The 18,531-nt window shown below is 38.2% G+C and overlaps 1 long non-coding RNA gene across 1 annotated transcript; it reads left to right on the forward strand.

Moving 5' to 3' along the window:
- Positions 1 to 869: 869 nt before the first annotated feature.
- Positions 870 to 13,819, forward strand: LOC143269101 (uncharacterized). Its single transcript, XR_013045456.1, has 3 exons — positions 870 to 912; positions 11,394 to 11,462; positions 13,668 to 13,819. It is a non-coding gene; the product is annotated as an uncharacterized LOC143269101 (long non-coding RNA).
- The last annotated feature ends 4,712 nt before the right edge of the window (positions 13,820 to 18,531 follow it).

Here is an 18,531-nt window from a genome sequence, read left to right on the forward strand (position 1 = left end):
TCATAACTTATTCTCAGCATTTCATGCAGCCATGAATCTCTGGATTAATCACTGTTCACTGGAAAGAGAGACTTCCTTGGTTAAGGTTTGCCTGTGAATATGAACATAAATATTGAGAAGCCATCTTGATGCTATGTCAATTTAGCTAAACAGGACATCTTTATGACTTTCCCTTCCTCCAGTGCCCAGGAACCTTATGGAAGAGGTAGAAGAAAGTTGTTAAAGAGGCAGGGATCTGGGAGGAATGGAATGAAGGAAACAGCATCTTCTGGATATAACAGGACCTCTGTATTCATGAACTCACAGCAGCTGTGGTTGCCTGCACAAGATCAAGCTGGATAACATTCCAGCATGGAGTGGGAAGGGGCTCGTTAGCCTCTACCTCTAGCTGAGGAGCTTTTGATAGTTGATAGCTGCTGGGGGATGAAGAGTCAGTGTTATTTAAGGTTATAGGCCCTGATATATCTATGTCAACTATCCACCCTTAGATCACCCCATACCATGAGTATATGGGCAGCACAAACTGGACTAAATACGTTATTAAAGTAAAGGAGAAAAAAGACATGAAGTTAGGGGTAGATAGATCTGTGAGGAGCTAAGTGGGGGAGTAGATGAGTGAATATGATAAAATACACTCTATGTATGTAAGAGATTTTCAAAGAATTAATGAAAATATCATGCCATCTCACACTGAGTGCATAAAGAGGGAATGTGGATGCCAGGCATTTCTGGAGGGCTGCAATGAGAGGTGAAAGTCCTGATGGAATGGGTTTGATGAAGACATTCTATTCAGGATTGAGTGTTCCAAGGCCTCTCACTTTCTGGACATTGTCTAGTTGTGGGTCACTGCATTTATTCCCATCTGTTGCAGGAAGAAGGTTCCCTGATGATGACTGAGCAAGACACTGATCTGTGAGTATGGCAGAACATCCTTAAAAGTCACTTGATTGCTCTGCACCTTTAGCAGAACAGTAGTTCTTGGTTTTCCCCTAGGTCCAGGGCCTATCTAGTCTTAGGTTCTTGGCCACCCAAACAGTGTCAGACATGGGTTCTATCCCATGGAGTGTGCCTTAAATCCAATCAGATAGTGCTTAGTTCCTTCCATAACTTTAGTGCTACTATCACACCAGCATATCGTGCAGGTTGGTCATCCTTGTAGATTAAAGGGTTTGTAGCTGGATTGGTATTTATTTACCTTTCTCCTCTGGCAGCATGAAGCATACCTTCCAGTACCACGAACACTAGTTGCAGCCATTTAGATTGTTTATCTAAGGGATATTGAGGCCAAACTTTGTTGCAGAGGCGAACAAGTTTAGGGCCTTTCAAATAAGGTGCTAGGTGTTGAGGCTTGAGGTTTTCTAGAAGGCATCCTGAGGAGGGAAGGGAGGGTATGGAAGATGCTGAAAGGTGAGGGAAAAGGTCATTGCAGCCTGTATTTGTGGGCATCCCTTGGATTCAGGGAGGACCAAATGAGGACCAAGACTTCAGTGGGTTGTCAGCACACTCAACGGAGGTCAGGGCCTAACTGTGTGTAAGTTCCCATTGCTTCAGATGAAGTTGCTCACACTGCCATTCCTTCCCCTCCTGCTGGACTGAAATCACCCTGAAACTGTGAGCCCAAACCAGCCTTTCCTCCCTTGAGTTGTTTCTGAAATGAATGCAGCATTTGTACAGGCTGGTTTTGTATGTCAACTTGACACAAGCTAAAACCATCAGAGGAAAGAGCCTCAGTTAGGGAAATGCCTCAATGAGATCCAGCTGTAAGGGGTTTCCTTATTTAGTGATCAATGGGAGAGGGTCTAATCCAGGTGAGTGGTGCCAATCCTGGCCTGGGTTTTATAGAAAAGCAGGCTGAGCAAGCCATGGGAAGCAAGCTTCCCTCCATAGCCTCTGCATCAGCTCTTGCCTCTGGGATCCTGCCCTGTTTGAGTTCCTGTCCTGACTTCCTTCAGTGCTGAACAGCAATGCTAAAGTATAAGTCAAATAAACCCTTCTCTCCCCAACTTGCTTTTTGGCCATAGTGTTTCATCACAGCAAAAGAAACCCTAACTAAGACAGCATTGAATCAGTTACTTGTTTCTTCTTTCTAATCTGATAGAGCATTATAATTTCATAAGTTTTCTTAGGCCAGAAATGTCCATTCTGTAAACTCTCAAATTGTATCAGAAGATTGCTGTGGTACTGTGGTAGGGACAGCCTTTGATTTCTTGCTAGGAATTCAAATGAAGTAAAGGTCCTTTCCTTTAATGAGCAGATAGAAACCATGTGAGGTAGCCACGTGAGAAACACTAGATTTCATTTTGGATAATAATGAAACCCAATACAGACCTTTTCAGTAAGACTTGGACTTCTAAGATTGGCAAGATTCAAACTTCTAAGATAAATATATGTATCTGTCTGGGTACTTAAAAAACACAATGGGCTAAGGTTTTGAAACATTTACGACAGATATCTAAAAGAACCTCACGCTTTATAGGAAGAGTATTTAGGGTGTATGCTAGTCATATAGTGACTCAGAAGAAAATAATGTGCCAGCATGGGCAAGTAATTGAAACAACCCTGTATGCAACTGAAGCAGAAAGAAAACAACTTCCCCCAAATCACCTCTCACACGTTCGTTTTCCCTGAATAACCCAGATAATTACCATAATACTTCATTTCATTTTGGCTACAGGGGCCTGATTTTTACACTGGGGGTGTGTAGAGCATAATCCACTTCCCTTATGGAATTTCCCGAAAAATTAGAAAGGAAACAATTCACCCAAATGTTGAAAGGTAAACCAAAGAACTTCACTCCCGTCAGACATCCTGTGCAAGAAAATTTAAATATGTTGGGGTGGTGGTTTTAGTGACCCCCCCCCAATTTAGTGCCACACAGTTTTCATTCAGTTCAAGTAAAACTAATCTGACAAAGACATTATTTTTAATTACTAATTAATTATTTTAATTAGTAAAAAGCAAAGCATCCTGGCTAAGATTAGAAGTTAGTGTTTACATCTTTCTATCTGTGGAAGTTCCATTAGCAGGTCATTTTTGGTATTTATTTATCAACTATGAAGGAAAGTTTTTTGAACCTCCCATCAATATGATTTCAGAATGTTTCGTGTTCAGGACTAGTGGAGAGTGAGAAACAATTTCAACAGAGCATGCCTGTTGGTAGCCTGAGCCCTTTGCGGTGGGGTTGGTCTACTTTATCTAACAGAGTTAATAGTAATGTTGAGTCATTCAGGAAAAACACAAGTATGCCTTGGCTGTTGTCAGAGTGAAATACTTTAATTACCCCATCTGGGCTCTGATTGTTTACAGTCCCCTCTTGAGGCTGCAGTATTCTGAATAGTCCTTAAAACACATAAATTACCTTTCAAGGGTAGCTGGGAGCTTGAAGTATGGTGGGGGATTTCTAAATGGAATGGACAAGTGAGGTCTACTGAGTCCTCTCAAATAGGGGCATTGCAGTTTGTTTAAAACATAGCACAGCCCAGACTGAGGAATGAAACCTCTATGATAATTTAGCTAAAGGAAAAAGTACAGGCACTGTTGAAAATAAACACATTCGTAATTACCAAAGACCCTTAATGCCTTAAATGCCAAAGCTAGGGCTATTTTGAGGAGGTAGATTGGGGGAATAGTGATTTGTAATCTCATCCCAGTCCCCAGAAACAAACAAATAAACTGAGAAACCAAAACAAACCAAAAGTAACACTTGAGTTCCCAATCATGTTGGCTAGTTGGAGTTTCTTAGGTGGCTCCAACTTGGAGAAAAGTAAAATTTGTGAAGTTAATGGAAGATAAATATACCCTTTGAGTGTCTGAATTCTTTTCCCCTACAGTATAACTTAAATCACAAAACTGTGTATTTGGCATTCTTTATCACAGATTATAATTCTATCCTAAAACTTGCAATAAACAGAATACAGTCTCACGTAACTTTTGTTTAGAAGAAACTATTCCAGGAGCAAAGGAATGCTGCTTTGCCTGATTCTGAAGTGTCTTGGTTTGCCTGGCCACACGACAGTGTTCTGTCTTCTCCAGAAAATGTCTCTGCAGCTACTGTTTGCTATTTATGTTGCTTCGTCGACACTGCTGGCTTTATTTCACTTGGAAACTTACTTATTTTGATTTTCCATGCCAAGAGTTCATTTCCCATTTTTAGACTTTATCATTTTTATTATAATGATTTGTGGGAAGTATTGTTTGACATACCAAGATACCATGATCACTATGCTGTCATAGTCATTTGGATTAAGGCCCAAGCTTACTATAAGTTTCTGAAAGTGGAGCAAAATGCTTTAGAGCTCTTTTCATGCACATGATACAGATATTTTCTCACATGTTATACTGGAGCAATAGTTTAATTCACATCTACACATGCATGTCAGAAACTCTAAATACTTTCTCAAATTTCCATCAGTCATTATTTTGAAAGGGGTCAGTGACTCTGTTATACCCAAGGCAGAGCTGCAGTGCTAACGAATCCTGGCTTACACTTAGCTGTGACTTACAAAATAGCAATTTCATATTTGGCATATTTGCTTTCTGTAGAGATAAGTGGAAGGATATTTAAAGTGAAACATGAATATAATTGGGAAGGAGATAGAGATGGTGGAAAAATAACCAAATGGAACATTGAGAAGAGGAAAAAAAAAACTGAAATAAACACTGCAAAAGATAGGCTGGCTGGCAGATTGGAGGAAGAGAAGAAAAAAATCAGTGGATGAGAAGACACAGTGACATAAATGTTCAAAAGACAATAAAAAAAAGAAGCCAACCAGTGAAAAGCATTGCAGCTTCTATGACCCATGTTATGTCAGGTGCTTAAAATACAATTAAACCGAGGAGTCCTGCTTAAAACTCATCCACTGGTGATGAGCATTGCGTACTCATAACCTCAGGGATAAACACTGAGTGAATCATGCTAAGGTACATGATGATCATTTGATAAAAAACAGGGAACTGAGGAATCATAAAAGTAGGCAGGGGATGGGAGAGACACAGGACATAGGAAGAAATAAAGATAATGATCATTGCTGATTGCTTATCATAAATGGCGCAAGCTATGTTAGCAAAGGAAAAAAAATCAACAGCCACGTCTCCTGCAAAGCTTTTAAACTCAAATCTACTTGGTGAAAATGATCACTAAAACCACGCAGAATAAGGATTTTAAAAGTCAAGAAAATTTGTCACAATGCTTGTTATGACCAGAAATGTTAAAACAATTTCTTCATTTCGAGACAAATGATTCGAGATGAAAATTTAGACCTATTCAAGCATTGAAGAGCACTGGGAAGTGGTAAACAGGAAGGCAAACACAAGTGCCTTTTTTCTTATTAAAATTATATTTTGGGCATGGTGGCACTCGCCTTTAATTCCAGCACTCAGGAGGCAGAGGCAGGAAGTTCCTTGAGTTCGAAGCCAGCCTGGTCTACAGAGTGAGTTCCAGGACAGCCAGAGTGACACAGAGAAACCCTGTCTTGAAAAACCAAAGAAATTTTTTAAAAAAAAAAATTATAATTGAAACACTAAGAATAATGTATTGTAGAGCTTATAACAAATGGAGCATTAAAATGAAGAATATGATAACACAATAGGTAGAACAGAGAAATGGAATCGCCCTGTTTAAACTCCTCACATCACACTTTAAGTGTTATAAGATGATTTGAAGGTAGATCGATGGATTGACATGTATTCTGAAAATAAAATAGACTAATTATAAAAAAGGAAACACCTAGGTTAATAGAGTAGTCTACAAGGGAATACTAAAAAGTACCAAATCAAAGGAAAAGAAAAAAACAACAGAATAAAAGATCAGGAAGTGGCAATAGAACTTGGTAGCAGAGCGTGTGCTGAGTGTGCATCAGGCTGGAGGTTTAATCTCTTCCACCCACCCAAACAAGTCAACAATGACTGGGAACGCTGGCACAGACTTGTAACCCAGGCGTGTGAGCAGCTGAGGCCTTGTTCTAGGCTAACCTAGAATATATGTACTCCTAATAATAGACTTCTGAGATGTATTTAAGAAACACTGGCTATTCATAATGAATCGTGAAGGAAGTGAAGCGGAACCAGCCTAGCTGTTCAAGGTGGATAAGGAAAATGTGGTACACAGACACCGTGGAGCTTCAGGTAGCCATAAAGAAAATCATGAAATCGGATGGATCTGGAAATTGTTATACCGAGTGAGACAACCCAGGTTCAGAAAGACAAGTATTACACGTTTTCTCTCACATGTTGACCCAAGACTTAAAATTTTACCTATGTATGTATATATGGGTATGAGTTTGTGTATGGGTCATGAAGCTGGAGAGGGGGCAGTAAGCAAGGAAAAAGAGGTCGTAAGTGGGAGAAAGGGACCAAAGGAGCGAAATAGGAGATAAGTGACATGAAGGTAGAGTGGACTACTGGGCAGAAAGAAGGCTAGAGGTGGAAGGAGGTGAAAGGAAGGTGGGCGAGGGGAATGGACAAATGGAAACTGTATATGACTATACCATAATGAAACACATTACTTTATATGTTAATGAAAAGATAAGAAGGAAGGAAGGAAGGAAGGAAGGAAGGAAGGAAGGAAGGAAGGAAGGAAGGAAGGAAGGAAGGAAGGCACAGAGAGACATAGGTGTGGGGGGGAGCATGTTAGTTCATATTGCCATGTGGAAACATGTATTAACTTTTAAAGGTCAAGTCTAAGAAAAATGGGCTATAAAAGATCTTATTAATTAAGAAAAAGAAAACAACCAATATTGAAACAATAATATATGGCATGTACTGTGTTAAGTAAAATATATTAATAAAATTGATTTCATAGAAAAGATATATTTAGTAGAAACTGGCAGAACTGAAAACAGAAAAAGACAGATGAGGCAATTACAGTTGAGCATGTCTGTACAATGGATAAACAAACAGAGTAGAAAACCAGTTAGGATTAAGGTCTAGATTACCCATTTGTAGCAACTATACCCGACCATGACAGATTCCAAAATCTTTTCAAGGGTATTGCTGGGTCCTAAATGCTCCACTAACTTTGAAAAGACAAGTTATATGGACTATATAATCACAATAGAATGGATTAGAAATTAGTTTTAAATAGAGAGTCTGGAAAATATCTGAATACTTGGAATTAGACATTTCTAAATAACCCACAGGTCAAAGATGAAATGTCAATGAAAATCAGAGAATTCTTGCTTTTGGATGACAATGAAGCCTTATATGTTGAGTTAGGGTGCTTAGTTAAGTGTTCAACATGAAAAATAATGAAACTTTAATATGTTTTGTCCTAAAAATCTAAGTAAAGACAAACCCCTCATAATATTCAGGTTTGGAACCCTTGCTCTTCAGTGATTAATGTGAAATTTATGTTTCAATTCTGAGCTCCAGACCTATGTGTTTGAATGTGTTCAGGCCATCTACAGTTAAATCTTTCACAAGTGCCTGGAAGCCAGAACTTCCCAAAGGAAGCAAAGGCACTGGATCTTCTTCCTCCTCTTCTCATTTCTATTTCTTTCCCCCTCCCCAACTCTGTCTTCCTTGTCTCAATTTAAATTAATGACATCGGGTCATGCCACCATCTGCTTAGCTGCTCCAGTGAAAACGTGCTCCGTTTCCCTCGTTGTACTTAGAACCCGTGGGGTAATCCTGCTTAGCTTGTTTTACCATCTAAAATCTCTCAGATCCATCAGTTTTCCTGTGTCCTCCTTGTCCCTGTCTTTAGAGCATGTCACCATGAGTCACTGCTCCAGCTTGCTAGCTCCTCCATGTTCCTGTCCTCCACCCCTGCAATCTGTCTCTTCCTGTTTGAACCCATTTCATCTCATATCTCCTTTTGTGATTCATTAACTTTATGTTCCACCTATGATGGGCTTCTTCCTGTTTCTCAGCAGATGCTTTTGTCTCTCTTCTAGACCTTCATAGACACTGTTTATTTTCTGGAATATCTTTCCTAACTTCTTTCCCTTTGAACCCTGGTGCTTCCTACCCCTCATATCTTATTGGATCATCCCATTTACTCTATTGGACTTGTTTAGTTGTTATTTATATGGAAGACTTTCAGGATCCTCCTTCTGCTGCCTTCGTGTCTCCTCCAATGACTTAGTGTCCCTTCTATGATTTCATTGCATTTTGTCATTCCTTATTTGCTGCTCTGTATTTTGAGACAAAGTGTCCCCAGCTTCAAGGGATCCTTCAATCTCAAGTCTTCCAAGTAGCGTGTGCTACAGTCACACACCACTATGCTCAGCTGAACTTTTATTATTATAAAATTGTAATTATTTTAACTGTGTATTTCTCTTACTAGAACATAAATATATGATGTCTTATTTTGTTAATTGATGGTACTATAGAAATTCTTACATTAAAAGTTTTAATGACATTCTTTTAAAATATTTATGCTATTTTTAATTATGTATACAGGTGTGTGTGTGTGTGTGTGTGTGTATGTGCACATGAGTGCAGCTGTGTGCAGAGGCTAGAGATGTAGATCCCTTGGAGCTGGAGTTATAGACAGTTGTGAGAATTCTAATGTGAATGCTGGGAATCAAACCTGGTTCTTTTAGAAGAATAGCCAGCACTCTTTACTGCTGAACCATCTCTTCAGTCTGATGAAATTCTTAATTATCTTTAAAGTATGGAATGATAATGTAAATACTGGTACACATTTAATAAATACCTCTATACTTTACCTATGATCACATGTTATCATTATTACTGTATAGTCTATGCTCTGATACATTTTTCCTATTTTATTATAAAATAGATAAAATTATTCATCTTGTCAATACATACTGATGTTGTGCTGAAGAGCTGATGAAAAGAAAATGTTAGAGCTTCCTCTCCCTCCACTTCCTGTGTCTATTTTTCACATATCCTTTTCATTGAGAGGTTCCGAATATAGTCATGGATCTTTGCTGGAGGACTCGTGTTATAAAGTCTTTAGAATCTTAACTAAATGCAGAACTGGTGAACTTATGGCTGTCTTAAGTCATTTTACCTGCCTTTTATCTGTGCATTACTGAGTTGTAATTGCCCATTCTCTTTTGCCCATTTACTATGAACATTCACATGGTTAGTACTAAAATTATAGTACTCCATTACCAGATACCAGGCACCAGATCCTTATTAGGCTAATAACAGATTCATTAGAGATTAGAAGGGGTCAGTGTGCCCTTTCGGCAAGGCTCTCAAATGCTGTACTCTATTCTGGTGGAAAAACAAAATCATTAAAACAACATTATGCACGAATAGCCATTAAACCATGCTATAAACATTTGGTTCATTTAGCTATGTCTGGGTTTGATGCATTTGTTCATCAAGTTATAATGATAAGATTGGCAAAGGATTTCGAGATGTGCTTTTTTAGACCTATGGACTTGTGCTTAGAATTTTAGATTTCTTTATATATAATAGGAGGAAAATCAACAATAAAGTCAATGTGGTTAAGCATATAGCTAAGTGACATTATTGTATTATTCTTAACCACAAACATAACACATTTATAAATAAATAAATTCTAATTACAGGGTCTTTAGAGATGGTCTAAGCATAGCCAAACTATATTGTTCTGTGAACCCTAATTCATAAGTTATAAAGATGAAAAAAGTAACAGTCATATGAGAAAAGAATTGGATCCAGACATACCAATATTTTACAGGTGTTTAATTTCTCATAAATATAGTAATATAACAAGAGACCAGTAAAACCCAATGGAAGCTTTATTTTAATAGACATGAGAATTTAATCTGCTGTTGGTGCTTTTATTTTCATTTGAGCTAACTCTCAGTATATGGATGTCATTCATTCATTTATAAAACTATTTTTTCACTTAGTGTATGTCAAGGGTGATGATGCTTGACTTCATAGATAAATAATATACTGCTTATTCAATCAAGAGGGTAGACTGATAGATGGAAGCAGTGGGTGGTATGTGTGTCTGTATGCACCTTTCTCTTGCAGAACCCTAGGTCATGCTCCCTGGCCTCAGTGGGAGAGGAACCTCTAGCCTAGAGCTTCTCTCTGGAGTCCCAGGGCCATGACAGAGGAATGCCAAAGACAGTTCTGGCTGGCTTGGACATTTACCTTTACAATGGTCAGTAAACTCTAAGTCTGGCTTTGATTTATCATTTTACTCTTCAACCAAGAACTCTATTGTTAAGGTTTCTGGCGATCTTTTGCTTAATTTACAAAAAGCGTAACTGTCACACAGCTGTGTTGCTGTGCAGTGTCCAGCAGGTATCTGTAATGACTGGAATTATCTGTAACACATGCATGCAGCATGGCTGGAGACTTTGAGCTGCCCACTTGCTTCATGTGGGCTTATCTTGGGACATGTCTGTAGACTGGTGTAACTCCACACCAATAGCATAGAGTTCTCTGTGCTTTTTGATTTCTTTTATTCCTTAAAGTTTTTTTTATTTCCCCCCTAGGGGATAGAAATATGTTTTTTTCCCCTCTTATTTTATAGGCAAACCACTTCAATAGAACATGGGGTGGCCATATGCTCATATATATATATGAACCTCACAATTAATTCAGCAAAGAGAATGGCCTGTAGCAAGCTTTAATATGCCATTCTAGGGGCTCCTTTGATGAGGAACAAGGAGATGATTGCAAGAGAAAATGACAATAACATTTATAAAAAGATACGTTTCCTTTATTAATTTAATGATATTCTAAGTATTGGTTGTCATCTGTTTAATGTGACATCCAGGGCATTTGTAGGAGGTACTTAATGCATTTTATGTATAATTTTATAGCAAAAATATGGTGTTAATATTGAAGTATCTTACAGTCTAGCAAACTGTTGAATGAATGCTTGTCTTAGCCTTATCTGAAACTCCCAGGTCTAGACTTGGGCTGGCATGGCTTCCAGAACTGGTTTTACAACGGTATTTTAGACCCTGGGCTTTAGCCAAAATGATTCCAATAGTGAGGAATGGCTCAAAAAAAAAAAAAAAATCCCAGTATCTTCTCCAACAAAAAACAAAGGCAAATTAACTAAATTCACTAGAATCTCTTAAATTGCTAATTAAACGGTAATTAACCATTTCAGAGGAAAACCATTCATACCAGTTTACATTTTATTTGACTAGATTTTCTTTAACAGATTTCTCCCAAACCTGGATGGTTTCTTCCACTTGAACATTGGCAGACTGGAAGCTTCAGTCAGGGCCATCAGCCTGCACTTGTAGGGAGAGCACATGGCATGTGGTTAGAGCACATGGCATGTGGTTAGAACCCTCGCCTTTTGTAATTCCTTGATACACAAGAGTGACTAGAGAGAAAAGAAAAGCATAAAGCTGTTTTTTGTTTTGTTTTGTTTTGTTTTGTTGTGCTTTGTTTACATTGTGCTGAAAGGCAACTGCAGAGCTTCAGCCCCAGGAAGTGAAATTCACATCTCTCCTTCACAGGCCCCAGAAGAAAGCACCCAGAGATAGATGAACAGCGCCTGCCGCGAATGAATCTTTTCCAACGAGAAGGTAAATTAGATCATGCTTTTGCCTCTTCATTAGGTATTTTCATTACAGTTATCAGCTACATACTTAGATGTTTAGTGCATGAAAATAAAAACCAACCGAAGTTCAGAACTGAAACTTGTGATTAGGCACCAAGATCAGAATTCAAATGTAGAAGATATGGCAGACAAGAGACAGTTGTAAAACTATCCACAGTACGTTGATAGCTCTCACATCTGGAGGGGGATATAAATACCCCCAAACATTTTGCAAGCAGAGACAAGAATCACCATTGATTAATTCACCTAACAAAAGTGAAATTATTGAGTCAAATGTTAAAAATCACGGAAGTACATAATTATGTCACTACCTGAATTTGTCTACCTGTCTCTACCGGCAGAGTTGCCCAACCATGAAGTCAGATGAAATGTGCTCCAGTTCTTTTTGTTTTCTTTGAAAACCTCTTATATACACATTAGTATGGCAAAGAGAACTCACACAGAGAAAGGGGTAAACAGGGAAATGATCACTCCTCCAGAGCTGGTCCCCATGAATCTCTTGACTTTCAAACAGCCAAGGCATGGTATGACTCTTCCAGTCTGTGGAAGGCGTGACACTAAGCAGGAAGTTTATCAAAAGGTCTGTCCTGTTTGTTATATTTAGCCAGGCATTCAGTGTTCCAGTATTTACAACCCTGAATGGCCTTAAAGGATAGCAAACTAATGTACTTACACCCAAGGGAAAGGAGTTGAGAAATGTTGTAGAAAAGAATTAAAATATGCACTGAATATTCTTTTAACCATCCTGTCTGTTTTATACTAGGTACTTTATTCTACTTTAAACCCGTATTCAGACTTAAAGGAAAATAGTAAATTATTTCAGCCATAATGACTTGGCTACTAGGATGAGCATTATAATGAGAAGAATTTTCAATATGTGATTTCAATATGGATTTCAGGAACAGCCTAAGCTTAGACTCTGCTCTTGGGGCTTAGCATAAAAACACTTAATCCTTTAAATGGTTATGTTCCTTCATGTATAAAATGATAATTACAACTTGCCTGGGGGCTCTTGTAAAGATTAATAGAACAAAAAATAGGAAAGTCAATCTTGTTTAATATTTCATTGGAGGAGCCAGCAGGACAAAGTATAGAGGCAATTATATCCCAAATTCTTTAAGACATTGGTTCTCAACCTTCCTAATGCTGCAACTCTTTAATATAATTCCTCATGTTCTTCTGGTGACTCCCCAACCATAAAATCTATTTATGTTGCTACTTCACAACTATAATTTTTCTACTGTTATGAATCATAATGTAAATAAATATCTGATATGCAGGATGTCTGATATGTGACCCCTGTGGAGGGGTCATGACCCACAGGTTGAGATCACTGGTTTAAGAAGTCAGTAACTAAATTTTTTCAGTTCTCTCTCTCTCTCTCTCTCTCTCTCTCTCTCTCTCTCTCTCTCTCTCTCTCTCTCTCTCTCTCTGTGTGTGTAGGTGTATATATAGGTAGAGGCTAATGTGTATAGAGGCCAGAGGAAAACCCTGGGTTTTGTTCTGTAGAAACACTCACCTTGTTTTTAGAGCCAACTGGCCTAGAGCTTGTCATTTTGGTTAGGGAAGCTGGCCAGTGACCCCCAGGAATCGACCCTTTATGTGGGTTCTGGGGATTGGACTCAGGTCCTTATGTTTGCATGGCAAGTACTTTACTTAGTGAACTATCTCCCTAGTCCTTGCCGTTGCTAAGCTACCATGTGCTTTATGTGCCATATCATCACTACCTCCCCACCCACCTATTTTGTTGTTTACCCTTCATATCTTGGCAAATCATCAACTCTATTCTTTATTTTTAAAATACAGTTCCTTGTTTATTTTATGTGTATAGGTGTTTCACCTGCATGTATGTGTGTGTACCATGTTCATACCTAGTGTCCATAGAGATCAGAAGGGGATGACGGATCTTCTAGAACTGGAGTTACAGATGGTTGTGAGCCCCTGTGTGGGGGCTGTGACTCAAACTTGGGTCCTCTGGAAGAGCAATCAGTGCTCTTAACCACCGAGTCATCCCTCCGGCCCACAAATTTTATTCCTGACACACTTGGATCAACTTTACTTTCTACCAATTTCCTGAAAGAATGCTACATTTGTTTTATATCTATATACTCCAGATACATTGTGGACTCTGCAAGTGTGCATTCACTATTTTATATCTTTGTATCAATAGAATCCTGCTCCACATTTGCAGAGTAACAAGTGAATAAAACTGGGACATGAATTATGCAACATCTTTCCAGAAGCTTCTACAATTTGATGTTAATAATACATTATACTACTCCAAACTTTCAGGGCACCAATAAATCAATAACTGAAAATCAACATGGCAACTTTGTTATTGTTACTAAATCCTGGATTAGGAGACAAGTGTGAGGTGTGTGACAATCGTATGCTTCACTGTTCTAGGCACTTCTGGAGCATACCTTGTTGTTTTGATTTTTGACTTATTGTTTTACTCATGAGATTAAATATGACTTAGTGTGGTTATGGATCTTTGGTACCCCCTCTTCCAGTTTGTATTTAACTATCTTATGGACTAGTTACTTTAATTCTGTACACATTAAACATGTGGCAAATAACTTTCTTATAGAAGTGTTTTCCCCCTAATTTTTATTTCATATTTTACATACAGATTTTAATTCCAGTGGTTTCATTGGCCAAATTACACATACACTTCACACTGTGTTGGAAGATTTCATTTTGTGAAGTTGACCTATTTGTGTATTCTACACATCTTTTTTAATTCTACCATAGCCATATTTAATAATAACAACCTCCAATATTTGTTGTAAGTGTGGACCAGGCACTGTTCTATTAATCTGCATAACTCCGGTAGTAATTACATACCATATTAGGAAATGAATTCCCAAAGAGGCTAAGTAATTTTCTTGTTACTGGCCTACTATGCTTCTGAATTTTGCTACAGCCCTATGTAGGCTTTACATCCGAGGTATGTGTTCTCAAGCTGGACTGTAATCACTTTCAACAGAATTGTACAACACTCTAGAATCTGGTAGTAGGTTGTCCTTAAGCACTCTTCTATTTTATAATTTTCTTGTGGATTTACTCATTAAATTTACTGTTAAGTTTTATATTATATTGTTAGTTTTCATGAAAAGTTCTGTTGGGATTTGTTTTAGCTTTGCATCACCATAACAAAAAAAAACATTGGAGAAAATTAATTAATAAGTAGAAAAGATTGTTTTCAATTATGGATCTGGAGGTTCTGGTTTAAGATTAATGTGTTGCTGGAGAGCTTCTCTCCAGGTTCCCCAAGCCCCGCAGTCCCACAATCCACTTATAAAATAATCACTCAGATGCTTGTATCACTTATAAACTGTATGGCCGTGGCAGGCTTCTTGTTAACTGTTCTTATATCTTAAATTAACCCATTTTTATAAATCTATAGCTTGCCACGTGACTGGCGGCTTACCGGCTTCTTTACATGCTCTTCTCCTGGCGGTGGCTGCAGTGTCTCTCCCCTCTTCTTCCTGTTTCCCCAATTCTCCTCTCTCTTTGTCCCGCCTATACTTCCTGCCTGGTCACTGGCCATCAGTGTTTTATTTACATAGAGTAATATCCACAGCACTTCCCCTTTTCTTCTTTTTTTAAAAAGGAAGGTTTTAACTTTAACATAGTAAAATCACATATAACAAAACAATTATCAAGCAAGAATTACAGTTACAATATTAAACAAGATGTCCTATCTATCTTATATTTGTGAGTTTAAGGTTTTATATCTAACTTATCTTTTATCATAACTGAGGAAATTATAACTATCTAGTCTTTAACCACATCAAAGACCTGAGAAGGAAGATAATGGTACCTGAGAAATGGTAGATGGATGCAAGCAACTTTCGGGAATCTTGCAAGAGTAGACCAAGACAGCTGGCAGCCTGGACAGTTACCTAATGTTTCTCAGCATTATTGGTGCATTCAAATTGGCTACAGGCCTAGAGTATCTGACAGACCATTTTCAGAAGCAGGAATTCCGAAAGACCATCTTACCCTGTCTTGGCAGAGTACAGTGGTCGCTTTCCTTGTGTCCCGCTTGTCCAGGAAGGACAGCATTGCATTCGTACTGTCAGCCGTCAAGGCAAGGGCAGTTCTTTGCCCAGTAGGCCATTTTGTGCCAAAAAGACAGACTTCCAAATGGAAATGTCTTAGAAGCCCAACATTTTTTCGGGATCAATTGGTGCAGCCAGGAGCAATTGTGTCTCATGTCAACAGAATTCTAAGTTATTTAAATGCCATATTCTCTAGGTCTATGAAGTGTTTGAAGATTACCTATCTATCTGAAATATATCTATGTATACCTAGAAGACTTAACTAACATGGTTACAAATATGATTATCATAAATGACTAATTATTAACCTATTTTTAATTATCCATTACAATTTTAAATGAGTTACATAAACATAATACCTCAAACAAGAATAGAAATATATATATACAGTACAACAAAATTAACTCCAAGTTTGTATCAATAAACTAAAATTTATACCAATGTAAAACATTTTAAGCATAAACTAAAATCTATACCAATGTAAAACATTTTAAACAAGTTGTTCTTTAAAAGTAGGTTGATTAATCTATCCTTTTATCTTATCATCTCTATATCCTCCTATATATCTATATCATATCCCCTTTTCTTTTTTAGAAAGAGATCACATTTATAATCAACCTATTTTAAATAAAAATATTGGTTTTTCTCTGTCCCACACCAGAGGGCTCTTCTGATTTGGGACACAAGAATCTCTTAACCATTTTTTTTTTAAAGCAATATGTCTGGGTTTAGAGGGGGAGTGAGCCAATTCCACCTCTAAAGCCAGCTTGGTATATTTGAGAATTTGGGCGTAGCATCTCTTACTACTTCCTGCTGGAGGGGGGCGCTGTATCTTATGGGGATGCAAAGAAAACTTTAGGCCTATGGGGTAGTCCGTGAGGCTGTATTGTGTGAACCAGTTGCCTTGAAACCGCTCTGGATGTTGGATCATCTGGGCCATGGTGTCATCGGAGACCTTTCAGGGGGTCTTGGCTGGTGAAACCTGATGTATCTTAATCTGGAACAAATCCACAGCCTCTGGCTTTCTGTGGAAACAAAAGCAGAACCTCTTTTCCAAAGCAACATATCCTTAAATCCAAATTTTGAAGTCAAGGTACCTTTAAAATATACATTTTGGCATAACTCAACAGCTTTTGTAATCAAATGTTTTTCTTCAGTTACGAATATCAACGAGAACATAATCCAGATTCTCTGTGTGGTAGCCATCTTTACGTGGCTTATGTTTTATATTACCTCGAGCCTATTGATTTAAACTGCACCATTCTAAGACTGAAACAGCGCTGTGGCTGCTGGCTCCGCCCACTTCAGCTTCCCAACATGGCGGTGGTACGTTTTCCGCCAGCTTGAGGAGCCATCAATTTTCAGAAATCGTAGGTCTACGCTTTTATCAAAGGAGCGTGTAGCCCAGAAACCTTTTTTGTTTTTTAATACTAGTAAAGACTAAATCTACCACACAGCGTAATGTGCCGCTGGCAGACGCCTCATTCCCACCATACTGTCGGTCAAACGCACACGCCAGGAACCCGCCAGTGTTCAAACCTGCGTTTTGCGGCGTCTAGCTGCCCGTATGAGACAAGAAGCAGGAACCTGGTTTTGGCTCTGTTTAGAATTGGTTATTAAATATTCTCAGGTTTAAGGTGGAAACTCGAGCCGTTGGGCGCCATTTGTTGCTGGAGAGCTTCTCTCCAGGTTCCCCAAGCCCCACAGTCCCACAATCCACTTATAAAATAATCACTCAGATGCTTGTATCACTTATAAACTGTATGGCCGTGGCAGGCTTCTTGTTAACTGTTCTTATATCTTAAATTAACCCATTTTTATAAATCTATAGCTTGCCACGTGACTGGCGGCTTACCGGCTTCTTTACATGCTCTTCTCCTGGCGGTGGCTGCACTGTCTCTCCCCTCTTCTTCCTGTTTCCCCAATTCTCCTCTCTCTTTGTCCCGCCTATACTTCCTGCCTGGTCACTGGCCATCAGTGTTTTATTTACATAGAGTAATATCCACAGCATTAATGGCCAAATTATTTTGGGCCCCTGAGGATAATATCGTATCATGGCAAGAATGTGTTGTAGAACAAACCATTCCCACTGTAGGACAGGAAGCAACAAGATGAGAAACAGACTAGGGTCCCACCTCTTCTTCCAGGATCCGCCTCCACTGATCTAATGATCTTCCATAAGTCCTCACTATAGCAAATTCTAATGACACTGATTTTTAAAAATAATCTAAAATTTCAAGTGTCATTAGAATTTGCTATAGTTTAGAGATGGACTGCTCTACCAAAGAACCATGTATTTCAAGGGTTGGGGTTGGGGTATGCTTTGAATCTTCAGGAAGTGAGGAATTAGCCATTTTTGAGGTAGAGATTTCAAGAGACAATCATGTTAAAAAAAGTCATTTGGGTGAATTTAACTGGTATATATAAATATATTAATATTAAATAATAAATATATTAATATTATATAAATATTAAATATATATCAAAATAGTTTAGAGATGGAATGCTCCACCAAAGAACCATGTATTAAAAGGTTTGGGTTGGGGTAAGCTTTGGATCTTCAGGAAGTGAGGAATTAGTTATTTTTGAGGTAGAGATTTCAAGAGACAATCATGTTAAAGACAAAGTCATCTGGGTGAATTTAGCTGATATATATGAATATATAAATATATTAATATTAAATAATACACATATTAATATTATATAAGTATATATATTTGGACATGTCCAGACAGAGAACCACATGAAGACACAGTGCAAAGATGGCCATCTCTAACACTGATGACACTTTGATCGGGAGCCTCTAGCCTCTGTCACTAAGCAGGTCAACTGCAGTAGTTGCAACCACTGAGTCAGTGGCATATAATGGCAGCTGTAGTGAATGGATGCAATTATCGTCATTGTTTGTATCTTTCCTTAAAAAAGGTTTATTTTTATTATTATTAAATTATAGATATGGTATGTGTG

The sequence above is a fragment of the Peromyscus maniculatus genome, chromosome 17 (genome assembly GCF_049852395.1).
Source record: "Peromyscus maniculatus bairdii isolate BWxNUB_F1_BW_parent chromosome 17, HU_Pman_BW_mat_3.1, whole genome shotgun sequence".
Taxonomy (NCBI): domain Eukaryota; kingdom Metazoa; phylum Chordata; class Mammalia; order Rodentia; family Cricetidae; genus Peromyscus; species Peromyscus maniculatus.